Source organism: Lactuca virosa, chromosome 1 (genome assembly GCF_052849685.1).
Source record: "Lactuca virosa cultivar CGN04683 chromosome 1, Lactuca_virosa_CGN04683_v6, whole genome shotgun sequence".
NCBI lineage: Eukaryota > Viridiplantae > Streptophyta > Magnoliopsida > Asterales > Asteraceae > Lactuca > Lactuca virosa.
Genome location: NC_136426.1, coordinates 262,930,540 through 262,946,420, shown reverse-complemented (window position 1 = coordinate 262,946,420; position 15,881 = coordinate 262,930,540). Strand labels below are relative to the sequence as shown.

General features: G+C 47.6%; 46 non-coding genes across 46 annotated transcripts; all 46 read right to left on the bottom strand.

Moving 5' to 3' along the window:
• Nucleotides 1-12: 12 nt before the first annotated feature.
• LOC145146138 (5S ribosomal RNA) lies at nucleotides 13-131 on the bottom strand. Its single transcript, XR_013727088.1, has one exon. It is a non-coding gene; the product is annotated as a 5S ribosomal RNA (ribosomal RNA).
• Nucleotides 132-362: 231 nt separating this feature from the next.
• On the bottom strand, nucleotides 363-481 carry LOC145153441 (5S ribosomal RNA). The gene has a single exon (XR_013733949.1). It is a non-coding gene; the product is annotated as a 5S ribosomal RNA (ribosomal RNA).
• A 233-nt stretch (nucleotides 482-714) lies between these two features.
• LOC145146499 (5S ribosomal RNA) lies at nucleotides 715-833 on the bottom strand. Its single transcript, XR_013727442.1, has one exon. It is a non-coding gene; the product is annotated as a 5S ribosomal RNA (ribosomal RNA).
• Nucleotides 834-1,062: 229 nt separating this feature from the next.
• LOC145147783 (5S ribosomal RNA) lies at nucleotides 1,063-1,181 on the bottom strand. Its single transcript, XR_013728673.1, has one exon. It is a non-coding gene; the product is annotated as a 5S ribosomal RNA (ribosomal RNA).
• Nucleotides 1,182-1,410: 229 nt separating this feature from the next.
• Nucleotides 1,411-1,529, bottom strand: LOC145143906 (5S ribosomal RNA). Its single transcript, XR_013724934.1, has one exon. It is a non-coding gene; the product is annotated as a 5S ribosomal RNA (ribosomal RNA).
• Nucleotides 1,530-1,759: 230 nt separating this feature from the next.
• On the bottom strand, nucleotides 1,760-1,878 carry LOC145146487 (5S ribosomal RNA). Its single transcript, XR_013727431.1, has one exon. It is a non-coding gene; the product is annotated as a 5S ribosomal RNA (ribosomal RNA).
• A 229-nt stretch (nucleotides 1,879-2,107) lies between these two features.
• LOC145154724 (5S ribosomal RNA) lies at nucleotides 2,108-2,226 on the bottom strand. Its single transcript, XR_013735184.1, has one exon. It is a non-coding gene; the product is annotated as a 5S ribosomal RNA (ribosomal RNA).
• A 229-nt stretch (nucleotides 2,227-2,455) lies between these two features.
• LOC145146476 (5S ribosomal RNA) lies at nucleotides 2,456-2,574 on the bottom strand. Its single transcript, XR_013727420.1, has one exon. It is a non-coding gene; the product is annotated as a 5S ribosomal RNA (ribosomal RNA).
• Nucleotides 2,575-2,803: 229 nt separating this feature from the next.
• On the bottom strand, nucleotides 2,804-2,922 carry LOC145143905 (5S ribosomal RNA). The gene has a single exon (XR_013724933.1). It is a non-coding gene; the product is annotated as a 5S ribosomal RNA (ribosomal RNA).
• A 229-nt stretch (nucleotides 2,923-3,151) lies between these two features.
• LOC145143904 (5S ribosomal RNA) lies at nucleotides 3,152-3,270 on the bottom strand. The gene has a single exon (XR_013724932.1). It is a non-coding gene; the product is annotated as a 5S ribosomal RNA (ribosomal RNA).
• Nucleotides 3,271-3,500: 230 nt separating this feature from the next.
• On the bottom strand, nucleotides 3,501-3,619 carry LOC145146464 (5S ribosomal RNA). The gene has a single exon (XR_013727409.1). It is a non-coding gene; the product is annotated as a 5S ribosomal RNA (ribosomal RNA).
• Nucleotides 3,620-3,848: 229 nt separating this feature from the next.
• On the bottom strand, nucleotides 3,849-3,967 carry LOC145146453 (5S ribosomal RNA). The gene has a single exon (XR_013727398.1). It is a non-coding gene; the product is annotated as a 5S ribosomal RNA (ribosomal RNA).
• Nucleotides 3,968-4,196: 229 nt separating this feature from the next.
• On the bottom strand, nucleotides 4,197-4,315 carry LOC145146329 (5S ribosomal RNA). The gene has a single exon (XR_013727278.1). It is a non-coding gene; the product is annotated as a 5S ribosomal RNA (ribosomal RNA).
• Nucleotides 4,316-4,544: 229 nt separating this feature from the next.
• Nucleotides 4,545-4,663, bottom strand: LOC145146441 (5S ribosomal RNA). Its single transcript, XR_013727386.1, has one exon. It is a non-coding gene; the product is annotated as a 5S ribosomal RNA (ribosomal RNA).
• Nucleotides 4,664-4,892: 229 nt separating this feature from the next.
• LOC145146136 (5S ribosomal RNA) lies at nucleotides 4,893-5,011 on the bottom strand. The gene has a single exon (XR_013727086.1). It is a non-coding gene; the product is annotated as a 5S ribosomal RNA (ribosomal RNA).
• A 231-nt stretch (nucleotides 5,012-5,242) lies between these two features.
• On the bottom strand, nucleotides 5,243-5,361 carry LOC145153440 (5S ribosomal RNA). Its single transcript, XR_013733948.1, has one exon. It is a non-coding gene; the product is annotated as a 5S ribosomal RNA (ribosomal RNA).
• A 233-nt stretch (nucleotides 5,362-5,594) lies between these two features.
• On the bottom strand, nucleotides 5,595-5,713 carry LOC145146429 (5S ribosomal RNA). The gene has a single exon (XR_013727374.1). It is a non-coding gene; the product is annotated as a 5S ribosomal RNA (ribosomal RNA).
• A 229-nt stretch (nucleotides 5,714-5,942) lies between these two features.
• Nucleotides 5,943-6,061, bottom strand: LOC145143903 (5S ribosomal RNA). Its single transcript, XR_013724931.1, has one exon. It is a non-coding gene; the product is annotated as a 5S ribosomal RNA (ribosomal RNA).
• A 228-nt stretch (nucleotides 6,062-6,289) lies between these two features.
• Nucleotides 6,290-6,408, bottom strand: LOC145153054 (5S ribosomal RNA). The gene has a single exon (XR_013733583.1). It is a non-coding gene; the product is annotated as a 5S ribosomal RNA (ribosomal RNA).
• Nucleotides 6,409-6,637: 229 nt separating this feature from the next.
• On the bottom strand, nucleotides 6,638-6,756 carry LOC145143902 (5S ribosomal RNA). Its single transcript, XR_013724930.1, has one exon. It is a non-coding gene; the product is annotated as a 5S ribosomal RNA (ribosomal RNA).
• A 230-nt stretch (nucleotides 6,757-6,986) lies between these two features.
• LOC145146417 (5S ribosomal RNA) lies at nucleotides 6,987-7,105 on the bottom strand. The gene has a single exon (XR_013727363.1). It is a non-coding gene; the product is annotated as a 5S ribosomal RNA (ribosomal RNA).
• Nucleotides 7,106-7,334: 229 nt separating this feature from the next.
• On the bottom strand, nucleotides 7,335-7,453 carry LOC145146406 (5S ribosomal RNA). Its single transcript, XR_013727352.1, has one exon. It is a non-coding gene; the product is annotated as a 5S ribosomal RNA (ribosomal RNA).
• A 229-nt stretch (nucleotides 7,454-7,682) lies between these two features.
• On the bottom strand, nucleotides 7,683-7,801 carry LOC145146395 (5S ribosomal RNA). The gene has a single exon (XR_013727341.1). It is a non-coding gene; the product is annotated as a 5S ribosomal RNA (ribosomal RNA).
• Nucleotides 7,802-8,030: 229 nt separating this feature from the next.
• On the bottom strand, nucleotides 8,031-8,149 carry LOC145143901 (5S ribosomal RNA). Its single transcript, XR_013724929.1, has one exon. It is a non-coding gene; the product is annotated as a 5S ribosomal RNA (ribosomal RNA).
• Nucleotides 8,150-8,378: 229 nt separating this feature from the next.
• On the bottom strand, nucleotides 8,379-8,497 carry LOC145143900 (5S ribosomal RNA). Its single transcript, XR_013724928.1, has one exon. It is a non-coding gene; the product is annotated as a 5S ribosomal RNA (ribosomal RNA).
• Nucleotides 8,498-8,727: 230 nt separating this feature from the next.
• Nucleotides 8,728-8,846, bottom strand: LOC145146384 (5S ribosomal RNA). Its single transcript, XR_013727330.1, has one exon. It is a non-coding gene; the product is annotated as a 5S ribosomal RNA (ribosomal RNA).
• A 229-nt stretch (nucleotides 8,847-9,075) lies between these two features.
• LOC145146373 (5S ribosomal RNA) lies at nucleotides 9,076-9,194 on the bottom strand. The gene has a single exon (XR_013727319.1). It is a non-coding gene; the product is annotated as a 5S ribosomal RNA (ribosomal RNA).
• Nucleotides 9,195-9,423: 229 nt separating this feature from the next.
• Nucleotides 9,424-9,542, bottom strand: LOC145143898 (5S ribosomal RNA). Its single transcript, XR_013724926.1, has one exon. It is a non-coding gene; the product is annotated as a 5S ribosomal RNA (ribosomal RNA).
• A 229-nt stretch (nucleotides 9,543-9,771) lies between these two features.
• LOC145139777 (5S ribosomal RNA) lies at nucleotides 9,772-9,890 on the bottom strand. The gene has a single exon (XR_013721996.1). It is a non-coding gene; the product is annotated as a 5S ribosomal RNA (ribosomal RNA).
• Nucleotides 9,891-10,119: 229 nt separating this feature from the next.
• Nucleotides 10,120-10,238, bottom strand: LOC145146135 (5S ribosomal RNA). The gene has a single exon (XR_013727085.1). It is a non-coding gene; the product is annotated as a 5S ribosomal RNA (ribosomal RNA).
• Nucleotides 10,239-10,469: 231 nt separating this feature from the next.
• LOC145153439 (5S ribosomal RNA) lies at nucleotides 10,470-10,588 on the bottom strand. Its single transcript, XR_013733947.1, has one exon. It is a non-coding gene; the product is annotated as a 5S ribosomal RNA (ribosomal RNA).
• A 233-nt stretch (nucleotides 10,589-10,821) lies between these two features.
• On the bottom strand, nucleotides 10,822-10,940 carry LOC145146361 (5S ribosomal RNA). The gene has a single exon (XR_013727308.1). It is a non-coding gene; the product is annotated as a 5S ribosomal RNA (ribosomal RNA).
• A 229-nt stretch (nucleotides 10,941-11,169) lies between these two features.
• Nucleotides 11,170-11,288, bottom strand: LOC145146134 (5S ribosomal RNA). Its single transcript, XR_013727084.1, has one exon. It is a non-coding gene; the product is annotated as a 5S ribosomal RNA (ribosomal RNA).
• Nucleotides 11,289-11,519: 231 nt separating this feature from the next.
• On the bottom strand, nucleotides 11,520-11,638 carry LOC145153437 (5S ribosomal RNA). Its single transcript, XR_013733946.1, has one exon. It is a non-coding gene; the product is annotated as a 5S ribosomal RNA (ribosomal RNA).
• A 222-nt stretch (nucleotides 11,639-11,860) lies between these two features.
• Nucleotides 11,861-11,979, bottom strand: LOC145146349 (5S ribosomal RNA). The gene has a single exon (XR_013727297.1). It is a non-coding gene; the product is annotated as a 5S ribosomal RNA (ribosomal RNA).
• A 229-nt stretch (nucleotides 11,980-12,208) lies between these two features.
• On the bottom strand, nucleotides 12,209-12,327 carry LOC145143897 (5S ribosomal RNA). The gene has a single exon (XR_013724925.1). It is a non-coding gene; the product is annotated as a 5S ribosomal RNA (ribosomal RNA).
• A 228-nt stretch (nucleotides 12,328-12,555) lies between these two features.
• LOC145153053 (5S ribosomal RNA) lies at nucleotides 12,556-12,674 on the bottom strand. The gene has a single exon (XR_013733582.1). It is a non-coding gene; the product is annotated as a 5S ribosomal RNA (ribosomal RNA).
• Nucleotides 12,675-12,903: 229 nt separating this feature from the next.
• Nucleotides 12,904-13,022, bottom strand: LOC145143896 (5S ribosomal RNA). The gene has a single exon (XR_013724924.1). It is a non-coding gene; the product is annotated as a 5S ribosomal RNA (ribosomal RNA).
• Nucleotides 13,023-13,251: 229 nt separating this feature from the next.
• On the bottom strand, nucleotides 13,252-13,370 carry LOC145143894 (5S ribosomal RNA). The gene has a single exon (XR_013724923.1). It is a non-coding gene; the product is annotated as a 5S ribosomal RNA (ribosomal RNA).
• Nucleotides 13,371-13,601: 231 nt separating this feature from the next.
• Nucleotides 13,602-13,720, bottom strand: LOC145155393 (5S ribosomal RNA). The gene has a single exon (XR_013735836.1). It is a non-coding gene; the product is annotated as a 5S ribosomal RNA (ribosomal RNA).
• Nucleotides 13,721-13,947: 227 nt separating this feature from the next.
• On the bottom strand, nucleotides 13,948-14,066 carry LOC145156075 (5S ribosomal RNA). The gene has a single exon (XR_013736499.1). It is a non-coding gene; the product is annotated as a 5S ribosomal RNA (ribosomal RNA).
• A 229-nt stretch (nucleotides 14,067-14,295) lies between these two features.
• LOC145143893 (5S ribosomal RNA) lies at nucleotides 14,296-14,414 on the bottom strand. Its single transcript, XR_013724922.1, has one exon. It is a non-coding gene; the product is annotated as a 5S ribosomal RNA (ribosomal RNA).
• A 230-nt stretch (nucleotides 14,415-14,644) lies between these two features.
• On the bottom strand, nucleotides 14,645-14,763 carry LOC145146133 (5S ribosomal RNA). Its single transcript, XR_013727083.1, has one exon. It is a non-coding gene; the product is annotated as a 5S ribosomal RNA (ribosomal RNA).
• A 229-nt stretch (nucleotides 14,764-14,992) lies between these two features.
• On the bottom strand, nucleotides 14,993-15,111 carry LOC145143557 (5S ribosomal RNA). Its single transcript, XR_013724588.1, has one exon. It is a non-coding gene; the product is annotated as a 5S ribosomal RNA (ribosomal RNA).
• Nucleotides 15,112-15,339: 228 nt separating this feature from the next.
• On the bottom strand, nucleotides 15,340-15,458 carry LOC145148993 (5S ribosomal RNA). Its single transcript, XR_013729853.1, has one exon. It is a non-coding gene; the product is annotated as a 5S ribosomal RNA (ribosomal RNA).
• A 228-nt stretch (nucleotides 15,459-15,686) lies between these two features.
• Nucleotides 15,687-15,805, bottom strand: LOC145148183 (5S ribosomal RNA). The gene has a single exon (XR_013729081.1). It is a non-coding gene; the product is annotated as a 5S ribosomal RNA (ribosomal RNA).
• Between the last annotated feature and the right edge of the window lie 76 nt (nucleotides 15,806-15,881).

The following is a 15,881-nucleotide window of genomic DNA, read 5'->3' as shown; positions in this document are numbered from 1 at the left end:
CAACGAAAAAGGGGGGTGCAACACGAGGACTTCCCAGGGGGTCACCCATCCTAGTACTACTCTCGCCCAAGCACGCTTCACTGCGGAGTTCTGATGGGATTCGGTGCATTAGTGCTGGTATGATCGCACCCAAAATACTATCCATGCTTATTGCTTGTATGTCTTAAAAGACGCAGAAACTCCTTTGTTTTCGTACGCGAGGCGTGGGACCCACGTGACCGATCGGTTCCGTTCCAAAAATACGAAGACCATGAACCATGAAACGGAGGCCACCCGAGCATAGAAATAGCAAGAAAGAAAAAAAAAACAAAAAAAAAACCGCACGTAAAATCTAAAAAAACGCAAACGGACAACGAAAAAGGGGGGTGCAACACGAGGACTTCCCAAGGGGTCACCCATCCTAGTACTACTCTCGCCCAAGCACGCTTAACTGCGGAGTTCTGATGGGATCCGGTGCATTAGTGCTGGTATGATCGCACCCGAAATACTATCCATGCTGATTGCTTGTATGTCTAAAAAGACGGAGAACCTCCTTTGTTTTCGTACGCGAGGCGTGGGACCCACGTGACCGATCGGCTCCGTTCCAAAAATACGAAGACCATGAACCATGAAACGGAGGCCACCCGAGCATAGAAATAGCAAGAAAGAAAAAAAAAACAAAAAAAAAACCGCACGTAAAATCTAAAAAAACGCAAACGGACAACGAAAAATGGGGGGGTGCAACACGAGGACTTCCCAGGGGGTCACCCATCCTAGTACTACTCTCGCCCAAGCACGCTTAACTGCGGAGTTCTGATGGGATCCGGTGCATTAGTGCTGGTATGATCGCACCCAAAATACTATCCATGCTTATTGCTTGTATGTCTTAAAAGACGCAGAACCTCCTTTGTTTTCGTACGCGAGGCGTGGGACCCACGTGACCGATCGGCTCCGTTCCAAAAATACGAAGACCATGAACCATGAAACGGAGGCCACCCGAGCATAGAAATAGCAAGAAAGAAAAAAAAACAAAAAAAAACCGCACGTAAAATCTAAAAAAACGCAAACGGACAACGAAAAAGGGGGGTGCAACACGAGGACTTCCCAGGGGGTCACCCATCCTAGTACTACTCTCGCCCAAGCACGCTTAACTGCGGATTTCTGATGGGATTCGGTGCATTAGTGCTGGTATGATCGCACCCAAAATACTATCCATGCTTATTGCTTGTATGTCTTAAAAGACGCAGAACCTCCTTTGTTTTCGTACGCGAGGCGTGGGACCCACGTGACCGATCGGCTCCGTTCCAAAAATACGAAGACCATGAACCATGAAACGGAGGCCACCCGAGCATAGAAATAGCAAGAAAGAAACAAAAACAAAAAAAAACCGCACGTAAAATCTAAAAAAACGCAAACGGACAACGAAAAAGAGGGGTGCAACACGAGGACTTCCCAGGGGGTCACCCATCCTAGTACTACTCTCGCCCAAGCACGCTTAACTGCGGAGTTCTGATGGGATTCGGTGCATTAGTGCTGGTATGATCGCACCCAAAATACTATCCATGCTTATTGCTTGTATGTCTTAAAAGACGCAGAACCTCCTTTGTTTTCGTACGCGAGGCGTGGGACCCACGTGACCGATCGGTTCCGTTCCAAAAATACGAAGACCATGAACCATGAAACGGAGGCCACCCGAGCATAGAAATAGCAAGAAAGAAAAAAAAACAAAAAAAAAACCGCACGTAAAATCTAAAAAAACGCAAACGGACAACGAAAAAAGGGGGTGCAACACGAGGACTTCCCAGGGGGTCACCCATCCTAGTACTACTCTCGCCCAAGCACGCTTAACTGCGGAGTTCTGATGGGATCCGGTGCATTAGTGCTGGTATGATCGCACCCGAAATACTATCCATGCTTATTGCTTGTATGTCGTAAAAGACGCAGAACCTCCTTTGTTTTCGTACGCGAGGCGTGGGACCCACGTGACCGATCGGCTCCGTTCCAAAAATACGAAGACCATGAACCATGAAACGGAGGCCACCCGAGCATAGAAATAGCAAGAAAGAAAAAAAAACAAAAAAAAACCGCACGTAAAATCTAAAAAAACGCAAACGGACAACGAAAAAGGGGGGTGCAACACGAGGACTTCCCAGGGGGTCACCCATCCTAGTACTACTCTCGCCCAAGCACGCTTGACTGCGGAGTTCTGATGGGATCCGGTGCATTAGTGCTGGTATGATCGCACCCGAAATACTATCCATGCTTATTGCTTGTATGTCGTAAAAGACGCAGAACCTCCTTTGTTTTCGAACGCGAGGCGTGGGACCCACGTGACCGATCGGCTCCGTTCCAAAAATACGAAGACCATGAACCATGAAACGGAGGCCACCCGAGCATAGAAATAGCAAGAAAGAAAAAAAAACAAAAAAAAACCGCACGTAAAATCTAAAAAAACGCAAACGGACAACGAAAAAGGGGGGTGCAACACGAGGACTTCCCAGGGGGTCACCCATCCTAGTACTACTCTCGCCCAAGCACGCTTAACTGCGGAGTTCTGATGGGATCCGGTGCATTAGTGCTGGTATGATCGCACCCGAAATACTATCCATGCTTATTGCTTGTATGTCGTAAAAGACGCAGAACCTCCTTTGTTTTCGTACGCGAGGCGTGGGACCCACGTGACCGATCGGCTCCGTTCCAAAAATACGAAGACCATGAACCATGAAACGGAGGCCACCCGAGCATAGAAATAGCAAGAAAGAAAAAAAAACAAAAAAAAACCGCACGTAAAATCTAAAAAAACGCAAACGGACAACGAAAAAGGGGGGTGCAACACGAGGACTTCCCAGGGGGTCACCCATCCTAGTACTACTCTCGCCCAAGCACGCTTAACTGCGGAGTTCTGATGGGATTCGGTGCATTAGTGCTGGTATGATCGCACCCAAAATACTATCCATGCTTATTGCTTGTATGTCTTAAAAGACGCAGAACCTCCTTTGTTTTCGTACGCGAGGCGTGGGACCCACGTGACCGATCGGCTCCGTTCCAAAAATACGAAGACCATGAACCATGAAACGGAGGCCACCCGAGCATAGAAATAGCAAGAAAGAAACAAATACAAAAAAAAACCGCACGTAAAATCTAAAAAAACGCAAACGGACAACGAAAAAGAGGGGTGCAACACGAGGACTTCCCAGGGGGTCACCCATCCTAGTACTACTCTCGCCCAAGCACGCTTAACTGCGGAGTTCTGATGGGATTCGGTGCATTAGTGCTGGTATGATCGCACCCAAAATACTATCCATGCTTATTGCTTGTATGTCTTAAAAGACGCAGAACCTCCTTTGTTTTCGTACGCGAGGCGTGGGACCCACGTGACCGATCGGTTCCGTTCCAAAAATACGAAGACCATGAACCATGAAACGGAGGCCACCCGAGCATAGAAATAGCAAGAAAGAAAAAAAAACAAAAAAAAAACCGCACGTAAAATCTAAAAAAACGCAAACGGACAACGAAAAAGGGGGGTGCAACACGAGGACTTCCCAGGGGGTCACCCATCCTAGTACTACTCTCGCCCAAGCACGCTTAACTGCGGAGTTCTGATGGGATCCGGTGCATTAGTGCTGGTATGATCGCACCCGAAATACTATCCATGCTTATTGCTTGTATGTCGTAAAAGACGCAGAACCTCCTTTGTTTTCGTACGCGAGGCGTGGGACCCACGTGACCGATCGGCTCCGTTCCAAAAATACGAAGACCATGAACCATGAAACGGAGGCCACCCGAGCATAGAAATAGCAAGAAAGAAAAAAAAACAAAAAAAAACCGCACGTAAAATCTAAAAAAACGCAAACGGACAACGAAAAAGAGGGGTGCAACACGAGGACTTCCCAGGGGGTCACCCATCCTAGTACTACTCTCGCCCAAGCACGCTTAACTGCGGAGTTCTGATGGGATCCGGTGCATTAGTGCTGGTATGATCGCACCCGAAATACTATCCATGCTTATTGCTTGTATGTCGTAAAAGACGCAGAACCTCCTTTGTTTTCGTACGCGAGGCGTGGGACCCACGTGACCGATCGGCTCCGTTCCAAAAATACGAAGACCATGAACCATGAAACGGAGGCCACCCGAGCATAGAAATAGCAAGAAAGAAAAAAAAACAAAAAAAAACCGCACGTAAAATCTAAAAAAACGCAAACGGACAACGAAAAAGGGGGGTGCAACACGAGGACTTCCCAGGGGGTCACCCATCCTAGTACTACTCTCGCCCAAGCACGCTTGACTGCGGAGTTCTGATGGGATTCGGTGCATTAGTGCTGGTATGATCGCACCCAAAATACTATCCATGCTTATTGCTTGTATGTCTTAAAAGACGCAGAACCTCCTTTGTTTTCGTACGCGAGGCGTGGGACCCACGTGACCGATCGGCTCCGTTCCAAAAATACGAAGACCATGAACCATGAAACGGAGGCCACCCGAGCATAGAAATAGCAAGAAAGAAACAAAAACAAAAAAAAACCGCACGTAAAATCTAAAAAAACGCAAACGGACAACGAAAAAGAGGGGTGCAACACGAGGACTTCCCAGGGGGTCACCCATCCTAGTACTACTCTCGCCCAAGCACGCTTAACTGCGGAGTTCTGATGGGATCCGGTGCATTAGTGCTGGTATGATCGCACCCGAAATACTATCCATGCTTATTGCTTGTATGTCTTAAAAGACGCAGAACCTCCTTTGTTTTCGTACGCGAGGCGTGGGACCCACGTGACCGATCGGCTCCGTTCCAAAAATACGAAGACCATCAACCATGAAGCGGAGGCCACCCGAGCATAGAAATAGCAAGAAAGAAAAAAAAACAAAAAAAAACCGCACGTAAAATCTAAAAAAACGCAAACGGACAACGAAAAAGGGGGGTGCAACACGAGGACTTCCCAGGGGGTCACCCATCCTAGTACTACTCTCGCCCAAGCACGCTTCACTGCGGAGTTCTGATGGGATTCGGTGCATTAGTGCTGGTATGATCGCACCCAAAATACTATCCATGCTTATTGCTTGTATGTCTTAAAAGACGCAGAAACTCCTTTGTTTTCGTACGCGAGGCGTGGGACCCACGTGACCGATCGGTTCCGTTCCAAAAATACGAAGACCATGAACCATGAAACGGAGGCCACCCGAGCATAGAAATAGCAAGAAAGAAAAAAAAAACAAAAAAAAAACCGCACGTAAAATCTAAAAAAACGCAAACGGACAACGAAAAAGGGGGGTGCAACACGAGGACTTCCCAAGGGGTCACCCATCCTAGTACTACTCTCGCCCAAGCACGCTTAACTGCGGAGTTCTGATGGGATCCGGTGCATTAGTGCTGGTATGATCGCACCCGAAATACTATCCATGCTGATTGCTTGTATGTCTAAAAAGACGGAGAACCTCCTTTGTTTTCGTACGCGAGGCGTGGGACCCACGTGACCGATCGACTCCGTTCCAAAAATACGAAGACCATGAACCATGAAACGGAGGCCACCCGAGCATAGAAATAGCAAGAAAGAAAAAAAAAAACAAAAAAAAAACCGCACGTAAAATCTAAAAAAACGCAAACGGACAACGAAAAAGGGGGGGTGCAACACGAGGACTTCCCAGGGGGTCACCCATCCTAGTACTACTCTCGCCCAAGCACGCTTAACTGCGGAGTTCTGATGGGATCCGGTGCATTAGTGCTGGTATGATCGCACCCGAAATACTATCCATGCTTATTGCTTGTATGTCTTAAAAGACGCAGAACCTCCTTTGTTTTCGTACGCGAGGCGTGGGACCCACGTGACCGATCGGCTCCGTTCCAAAAATACGAAGACCATGAACCATGAAACGGAGGCCACCCGAGCATAGAAATAGCAAGAAAGAAACAAAAACAAAAAAAAACCGCACGTAAAATCTAAAAAAACGCAAACGGACAACGAAAAAGAGGGGTGCAACACGAGGACTTCCCAGGGGGTCACCCATCCTAGTACTACTCTCGCCCAAGCACGCTTAACTGCGGAGTTCTGATGGGATTCGGTGCATTAGTGCTGGTATGATCGCACCCAAAATACTATCCATGCTTATTGCTTGTATGTCTTAAAAGACGCAGAAACTCCTTTGTTTTCGTACGCGAGGCGTGGGACCCACGTGACCGATCAGCTCCGTTCCAAAAATACGAAGACCATCAACCATGAAGCGGAGGCCACCCGAGCATAGAAATAGCAAGAAAGAAAAAAAAACAAAAAAAAACCGCACGTAAAATCTAAAAAAACGCAAACGGACAACGAAAAAGGGGGTGCAACACGAGGACTTCCCATGGGGTCACCCATCCTAGTACTACTCTCGCCCAAGCACGCTTAACTGCGGAGTTCTGATGGGATCCGGTGCATTAGTGCTGGTATGATCGCACCCGAAATACTATCCATGCTTATTGCTTGTATGTCTTAAAAGACGCAGAACCTCCTTTGTTTTCGTACGCGAGGCGTGGGACCCACGTGACCGATCGGCTCCGTTCCAAAAATACGAAGACGATGAACCATGAAACGGAGGCCACCCGAGCATAGAAATAGCAAGAAAGAAAAAAAAACAAAAAAAAACCGCACGTAAAATCTAAAAAAACGCAAACGGACAACGAAAAAGGGGGGTGCAACACGAGGACTTCCCAGGGGGTCACCCATCCTAGTACTACTCTCGCCCAAGCACGCTTAACTGCGGAGTTCTGATGGGATTCGGTGCATTAGTGCTGGTATGATCGCACCCAAAATACTATCCATGCTTATTGCTTGTATGTCTTAAAAGACGCAGAACCTCCTTTGTTTTCGTACGCGAGGCGTGGGACCCACGTGACCGATCGGTTCCGTTCCAAAAATACGAAGACCATGAACCATGAAACGGAGGCCACCCGAGCATAGAAATAGCAAGAAAGAAAAAAAAACAAAAAAAAAACCGCACGTAAAATCTAAAAAAACGCAAACGGACAACGAAAAAGGGGGGTGCAACACGAGGACTTCCCAGGGGGTCACCCATCCTAGTACTACTCTCGCCCAAGCACGCTTAACTGCGGAGTTCTGATGGGATCCGGTGCATTAGTGCTGGTATGATCGCACCCGAAATACTATCCATGCTTATTGCTTGTATGTCGTAAAAGACGCAGAACCTCCTTTGTTTTCGTACGCGAGGCGTGGGACCCACGTGACCGATCGGCTCCGTTCCAAAAATACGAAGACCATGAACCATGAAACGGAGGCCACCCGAGCATAGAAATAGCAAGAAAGAAAAAAAAACAAAAAAAAACCGCACGTAAAATCTAAAAAAACGCAAACGGACAACGAAAAAGGGGGGTGCAACACGAGGACTTCCCAGGGGGTCACCCATCCTAGTACTACTCTCGCCCAAGCACGCTTAACTGCGGAGTTCTGATGGGATCCGGTGCATTAGTGCTGGTATGATCGCACCCGAAATACTATCCATGCTTATTGCTTGTATGTCGTAAAAGACGCAGAACCTCCTTTGTTTTCGAACGCGAGGCGTGGGACCCACGTGACCGATCGGCTCCGTTCCAAAAATACGAAGACCATGAACCATGAAACGGAGGCCACCCGAGCATAGAAATAGCAAGAAAGAAAAAAAAACAAAAAAAAACCGCACGTAAAATCTAAAAAAACGCAAACGGACAACGAAAAAGGGGGGTGCAACACGAGGACTTCCCAGGGGGTCACCCATCCTAGTACTACTCTCGCCCAAGCACGCTTAACTGCGGAGTTCTGATGGGATCCGGTGCATTAGTGCTGGTATGATCGCACCCGAAATACTATCCATGCTTATTGCTTGTATGTCGTAAAAGACGCAGAACCTCCTTTGTTTTCGTACGCGAGGCGTGGGACCCACGTGACCGATCGGCTCCGTTCCAAAAATACGAAGACCATGAACCATGAAACGGAGGCCACCCGAGCATAGAAATAGCAAGAAAGAAAAAAAAACAAAAAAAAACCGCACGTAAAATCTAAAAAAACGCAAACGGACAACGAAAAAGGGGGGTGCAACACGAGGACTTCCCAGGGGGTCACCCATCCTAGTACTACTCTCGCCCAAGCACGCTTAACTGCGGAGTTCTGATGGGATTCGGTGCATTAGTGCTGGTATGATCGCACCCAAAATACTATCCATGCTTATTGCTTGTATGTCTTAAAAGACGCAGAACCTCCTTTGTTTTCGTACGCGAGGCGTGGGACCCACGTGACCGATCGGCTCCGTTCCAAAAATACGAAGACCATGAACCATGAAACGGAGGCCACCCGAGCATAGAAATAGCAAGAAAGAAACAAATACAAAAAAAAACCGCACGTAAAATCTAAAAAAACGCAAACGGACAACGAAAAAGAGGGGTGCAACACGAGGACTTCCCAGGGGGTCACCCATCCTAGTACTACTCTCGCCCAAGCACGCTTAACTGCGGAGTTCTGATGGGATTCGGTGCATTAGTGCTGGTATGATCGCACCCAAAATACTATCCATGCTTATTGCTTGTATGTCTTAAAAGACGCAGAACCTCCTTTGTTTTCGTACGCGAGGCGTGGGACCCACGTGACCGATCGGTTCCGTTCCAAAAATACGAAGACCATGAACCATGAAACGGAGGCCACCCGAGCATAGAAATAGCAAGAAAGAAAAAAAAACAAAAAAAAAACCGCACGTAAAATCTAAAAAAACGCAAACGGACAACGAAAAAGGGGGGTGCAACACGAGGACTTCCCAGGGGGTCACCCATCCTAGTACTACTCTCGCCCAAGCACGCTTAACTGCGGAGTTCTGATGGGATCCGGTGCATTAGTGCTGGTATGATCGCACCCGAAATACTATCCATGCTTATTGCTTGTATGTCGTAAAAGACGCAGAACCTCCTTTGTTTTCGTACGCGAGGCGTGGGACCCACGTGACCGATCGGCTCCGTTCCAAAAATACGAAGACCATGAACCATGAAACGGAGGCCACCCGAGCATAGAAATAGCAAGAAAGAAAAAAAAACAAAAAAAAACCGCACGTAAAATCTAAAAAAACGCAAACGGACAACGAAAAAGGGGGGTGCAACACGAGGACTTCCCAGGGGGTCACCCATCCTAGTACTACTCTCGCCCAAGCACGCTTAACTGCGGAGTTCTGATGGGATCCGGTGCATTAGTGCTGGTATGATCGCACCCGAAATACTATCCATGCTTATTGCTTGTATGTCGTAAAAGACGCAGAACCTCCTTTGTTTTCGTACGCGAGGCGTGGGACCCACGTGACCGATCGGCTCCGTTCCAAAAATACGAAGACCATGAACCATGAAACGGAGGCCACCCGAGCATAGAAATAGCAAGAAAGAAAAAAAAACAAAAAAAAACCGCACGTAAAATCTAAAAAAACGCAAACGGACAACGAAAAAGGGGGGTGCAACACGAGGACTTCCCAGGGGGTCACCCATCCTAGTACTACTCTCGCCCAAGCACGCTTAACTGCGGAGTTCTGATGGGATTCGGTGCATTAGTGCTGGTATGATCGCACCCAAAATACTATCCATGCTTATTGCTTGTATGTCTTAAAAGACGCAGAACCTCCTTTGTTTTCGTACGCGAGGCGTGGGACCCACGTGACCGATCGGCTCCGTTCCAAAAATACGAAGACCATGAACCATGAAACGGAGGCCACCCGAGCATAGAAATAGCAAGAAAGAAACAAAAACAAAAAAAAACCGCACGTAAAATCTAAAAAAACGCAAACGGACAACGAAAAAGAGGGGTGCAACACGAGGACTTCCCAGGGGGTCACCCATCCTAGTACTACTCTAGCCCAAGCACGCTTAACTGCGGAGTTCTGATGGGATCCGGTGCATTAGTGCTGGTATGATCGCACCCGAAATACTATCCATGCTTATTGCTTGTATGTCTTAAAAGACGCAGAACCTCCTTTGTTTTCGTACGCGAGGCGTGGGACCCACGTGACCGATCGGCTCCGTTCCAAAAATACGAAGAGCATCAACCATGAAGCGGAGGCCACCCGAGCATAGAAATAGCAAGAAAGAAAAAAAAACAAAAAAAAACCGCACGTAAAATCTAAAAAAACGCAAACGGACAACGAAAAAGGGGGGTGCAACACGAGGACTTCCCAGGGGGTCACCCATCCTAGTACTACTCTCGCCCAAGCACGCTTCACTGCGGAGTTCTGATGGGATTCGGTGCATTAGTGCTGGTATGATCGCACCCAAAATACTATCCATGCTTATTGCTTGTATGTCTTAAAAGACGCAGAAACTCCTTTGTTTTCGTACGCGAGGCGTGGGACCCACGTGACCGATCGGTTCCGTTCCAAAAATACGAAGACCATGAACCATGAAACGGAGGCCACCCGAGCATAGAAATAGCAAGAAAGAAAAAAAAAACAAAAAAAAAACCGCACGTAAAATCTAAAAAAACGCAAACGGACAACGAAAAAGGGGGGTGCAACACGAGGACTTCCCAAGGGGTCACCCATCCTAGTACTACTCTCGCCCAAGCACGCTTAACTGCGGAGTTCTGATGGGATCCGGTGCATTAGTGCTGGTATGATCGCACCCGAAATACTATCCATGCTGATTGCTTGTATGTCTAAAAAGACGGAGAACCTCCTTTGTTTTCGTACGCGAGGCGTGGGACCCACGTGACCGATCGACTCCGTTCCAAAAATACGAAGACCATGAACCATGAAACGGAGGCCACCCGAGCATAGAAATAGCAAGAAAGAAAAAAAAAAACAAAAAAAAAACCGCACGTAAAATCTAAAAAAACGCAAACGGACAACGAAAAAGGGGGGGTGCAACACGAGGACTTCCCAGGGGGTCACCCATCCTAGTACTACTCTCGCCCAAGCACGCTTAACTGCGGAGTTCTGATGGGATCCGGTGCATTAGTGCTGGTATGATCGCACCCGAAATACTATCCATGCTTATTGCTTGTATGTCTTAAAAGACGCAGAACCTCCTTTGTTTTCGTACGCGAGGCGTGGGACCCACGTGACCGATCGGCTCCGTTCCAAAAATACGAAGAGCATCAACCATGAAGCGGAGGCCACCCGAGCATAGAAATAGCAAGAAAGAAAAAAAAACAAAAAAAAACCGCACGTAAAATCTAAAAAAACGCAAACGGACAACGAAAAAGGGGGGTGCAACACGAGGACTTCCCAGGGGGTCACCCATCCTAGTACTACTCTCGCCCAAGCACGCTTCACTGCGGAGTTCTGATGGGATTCGGTGCATTAGTGCTGGTATGATCGCACCCAAAATACTATCCATGCTTATTGCTTGTATGTCTTAAAAGACGCAGAAACTCCTTTGTTTTCGTACGCGAGGCGTGGGACCCACGTGACCGATCGGTTCCGTTCCAAAAATACGAAGACCATGAACCATGAAACGGAGGCCACCCGAGCATAGAAATAGCAAGAAAGAAAAAAAAAACAAAAAAAAAACCGCACGTAAAATCTAAAAAAACGCAAACGGACAACGAAAAAGGGGGGTGCAACACGAGGACTTCCCAAGGGGTCACCCATCCTAGTACTACTCTCGCCCAAGCACGCTTAACTGCGGAGTTCTGATGGGATCCGGTGCATTAGTGCTGGTATGATCGCACCCGAAATACTATCCATGCTGATTGCTTGTATGTCTAAAAAGACGGAGAACCTCCTTTGTTTTCGTACGCGAGGCGTGGGACCCACGTGACCGATCGACTCCGTTCCAAAAATACGAAGACCATGAACCATGAAACGGAGGCCACCCGAGCATAGAAATAGCAAGAAAGAAAAAAAAAAACCGCACGTAAAATCTAAAAAAACGCAAACGGACAACGAAAAAGGGGGGGTGCAACACGAGGACTTCCCAGGGGGTCACCCATCCTAGTACTACTCTCGCCCAAGCACGCTTAACTGCGGAGTTCTGATGGGATCCGGTGCATTAGTGCTGGTATGATCGCACCCGAAATACTATCCATGCTTATTGCTTGTATGTCTTAAAAGACGCAGAACCTCCTTTGTTTTCGTACGCGAGGCGTGGGACCCACGTGACCGATCGGCTCCGTTCCAAAAATACGAAGACCATGAACCATGAAACGGAGGCCACCCGAGCATAGAAATAGCAAGAAAGAAACAAAAACAAAAAAAAACCGCACGTAAAATCTAAAAAAACGCAAACGGACAACGAAAAAGAGGGGTGCAACACGAGGACTTCCCAGGGGGTCACCCATCCTAGTACTACTCTCGCCCAAGCACGCTTAACTGCGGAGTTCTGATGGGATTCGGTGCATTAGTGCTGGTATGATCGCACCCAAAATACTATCCATGCTTATTGCTTGTATGTCTTAAAAGACGCAGAAACTCCTTTGTTTTCGTACGCGAGGCGTGGGACCCACGTGACCGATCAGCTCCGTTCCAAAAATACGAAGACCATCAACCATGAAGCGGAGGCCACCCGAGCATAGAAATAGCAAGAAAGAAAAAAAAACAAAAAAAAACCGCACGTAAAATCTAAAAAAACGCAAACGGACAACGAAAAAGGGGGTGCAACACGAGGACTTCCCATGGGGTCACCCATCCTAGTACTACTCTCGCCCAAGCACGCTTAACTGCGGAGTTCTGATGGGATCCGGTGCATTAGTGCTGGTATGATCGCACCCGAAATACTATCCATGCTTATTGCTTGTATGTCTTAAAAGACGCAGAACCTCCTTTGTTTTCGTACGCGAGGCGTGGGACCCACGTGACCGATCGGCTCCGTTCCAAAAATACGAAGACGATGAACCATGAAACGGAGGCCACCCGAGCATAGAAATAGCAAGAAAGAAAAAAAAACAAAAAAAAACCGCACGTAAAATCTAAAAAAACGCAAACGGACAACGAAAAAGGGGGGTGCAACACGAGGACTTCCCAGGGGGTCACCCATCCTAGTACTACTCTCGCCCAAGCACGCTTAACTGCGGAGTTCTGATGGGATTCGGTGCATTAGTGCTGGTATGATCGCACCCAAAATACTATCCATGCTTATTGCTTGTATGTCTTAAAAGACGCAGAAACTCCTTTGTTTTCGTACGCGAGGCGTGGGACCCACGTGACCGATCAGCTCCGTTCCAAAAATACGAAGACCATCAACCATGAAGCGGAGGCCACCTGAGCATAGAAATAGCAAGAAAGAAAAAAAAACAAAAAAAAACCGCACGTAAAATCTAAAAAAACGCAAACGGACAACGAAAAAGGGGGGTGCAACACGAGGACTTCCCAGGGGGTCACCCATCCTAGTACTACTCTCGCCCAAGCACGCTTAACTGCGGAGTTCTGATGGGATTCGGTGCATTAGTGCTGGTATGATCGCACCCAAAATACTATCCATGCTTATTGCTTGTATGTCTTAAAAGACGCAGAACCTCCTTTGTTTTCGTACGCGAGGCGTGGGACCCACGTGACCGATCGGTTCCGTTCCAAAAATACGAAGACCATGAACCATGAAACGGAGGCCACCCGAGCATAGAAATAGCAAGAAAGAAAAAAAAAACAAAAAAAAAACCGCACGTAAAATCTAAAAAAACGCAAACGGACAACGAAAAAGGGGGGTGCAACACGAAGACTTCCCAGGGGGTCACCCATCCTAGTACTACTCTCGCCCAAGCACGCTTAACTGCGGAGTTCTGATGGGATCCGGTGCATTAGTGCTGGTATGATCGCACCCGAAATACTATCCATGCTTATTGCTTGTATGTCTAAAAAGACGGAGAACCTCCTTTGTTTTCGTACGCGAGGCGTGGGACCCACGTGACCGATCGGCACCGTTCCAAAAATACGAAGACCATGAACCATGAAACGGAGGCCACCCGAGCATAGAAATAGCAAGAAAAAAAAAACAAAAAAAAAACCGCACGTAAAATCTAAAAAAACGCAAACGGACAACGAAAAAAATGGGTGCAACACGAGGACTTCCCAGGGGGTCACCCATCCTAGTACTACTCTCGCCCAAGCACGCTTAACTGCGGAGTTCTGATGGGATCCAGTGCATTAGTGCTGGTATGATCGCACCCGAAATACTATCCATGCTTATTGCTTGTATGTCTTAAAAGACGCAGAACCTCCTTTGTTTTCGTACGCGAGGCGTGGGACCCACGTGACCGATCGGCTCCGTTCCAAAAATACGAAGACCATGAACCATGAAACGGAGGCCACCCGAGCATAGAAATAGCAAGAAAGAAAAAAAAACAAAAAAAAACCGCACGTAAAATCTAAAAAAACGCAAACGGACAACGAAAAAGGGGGGTGCAACACGAGGACTTCCCAGGGGGTCACCCATCCTAGTACTACTCTCGCCCAAGCACGCTTAACTGCGGAGTTCTGATGGGATTCGGTGCATTAGTGCTGGTATGATCGCACCCGAAATACTATCCATGCTTATTGCTTGTATGTCTTAAAAGACGCAGAACCTCCTTTGTTTTCGTACGCGAGGCGTGGGACCCACGTGACCGATCGGTTCCGTTCCAAAAATACGAAGACCATGAACCATGAAACGGAGGCCACCCGAGCATAGAAATAGCAAGAAAGAAAAAAAAACAAAAAAAAAACCGCACGTAAAATCTAAAAAAACGCAAACGGACAACGAAAAAGGGGGGTGCAACACGAGGACTTCCCAGGGGGTCACCCATCCTAGTACTACTCTCGCCCAAGCACGCTTCACTGCGGAGTTCTGATGGGATTCGGTGCATTAGTGCTGGTATGATCGCACCCAAAATACTATCCATGCTTATTGCTTGTATGTCTTAAAAGACGCAGAAACTCCTTTGTTTTCGTACGCGAGGCGTGGGACCCACGTGACCGATCAGCTCCGTTCCAAAAATACGAAGACCATCAACCATGAAGCGGAGGCCACCCGAGCATAGAAATAGCAAGAAAGAAAAAAAAAACAAAAAAAAACCGCACGTAAAATCTAAAAAAACGCAAACGGACAACGAAAAAGGGGGTGCAACACGAGGACTTCCCATGGGGTCACCCATCCTAGTACTACTCTAGCCCAAGCACGCTTAACTGCGGAGTTCTGATGGGATCCGGTGCATTAGTGCTGGTATGATCGCACCCGAAATACTATCCATGCTTATTGCTTGTATGTCTTAAAAGACGCAGAACCTCCTTTGTTTTCGTACGCGAGGCGTGGGACCCACGTGACCGATCGGCTCCGTTCCAAAAATACGAAGACCATGAACCATGAAACGGAGGCCACCTGAGCATAGAAATAGCAAGAAAGAAAAAAAAAAAAAAAAAACCGCACGTAAAATCTAAAAAAACGCAAACGGACAACGAAAAAGGGGGGTGCAACACGAGGACTTCTCAGGGGGTCACCCATCCTAGTGCTACTCTCGCCCAAGCACGCTTAACTGCGGAGTTCTGATGGGATTCGGTGCATTAGTGCTGGTATGATCGCACCCAAAATACTATCCATGCTTATTGCTTGTATGTCTTAAAAGACGCAGAACCTCCTTTGTTTTCGTACGCGAGGCGTGGGACCCACGTGACCGATCGGTTCCGTTCCAAAAATACGAAGACCATGAACCATGAAACGGAGGCCACCCGAGCATAGAAATAGCAAGAAAGAAAAAAAAACAAAAAAAAACCGCACGTAAAATCTAAAAAAACGCAAACGGACAACGAAAAAGGGGGTGCAACACGAGGACTTCCCATGGGGTCACCAATCCTAGTACTACTCTCGCCCAAGCACGCTTAACTGCGAAGTTCTGATGGGATCCGGTGCATTAGTGCTGGTATGATCGCACCCGAAATACTGTCCATGCTTATTGCTTGTATGTCTTAAAAGACACAGAACCTCCTTTGTTTTCGTACGCGAGGCGTGG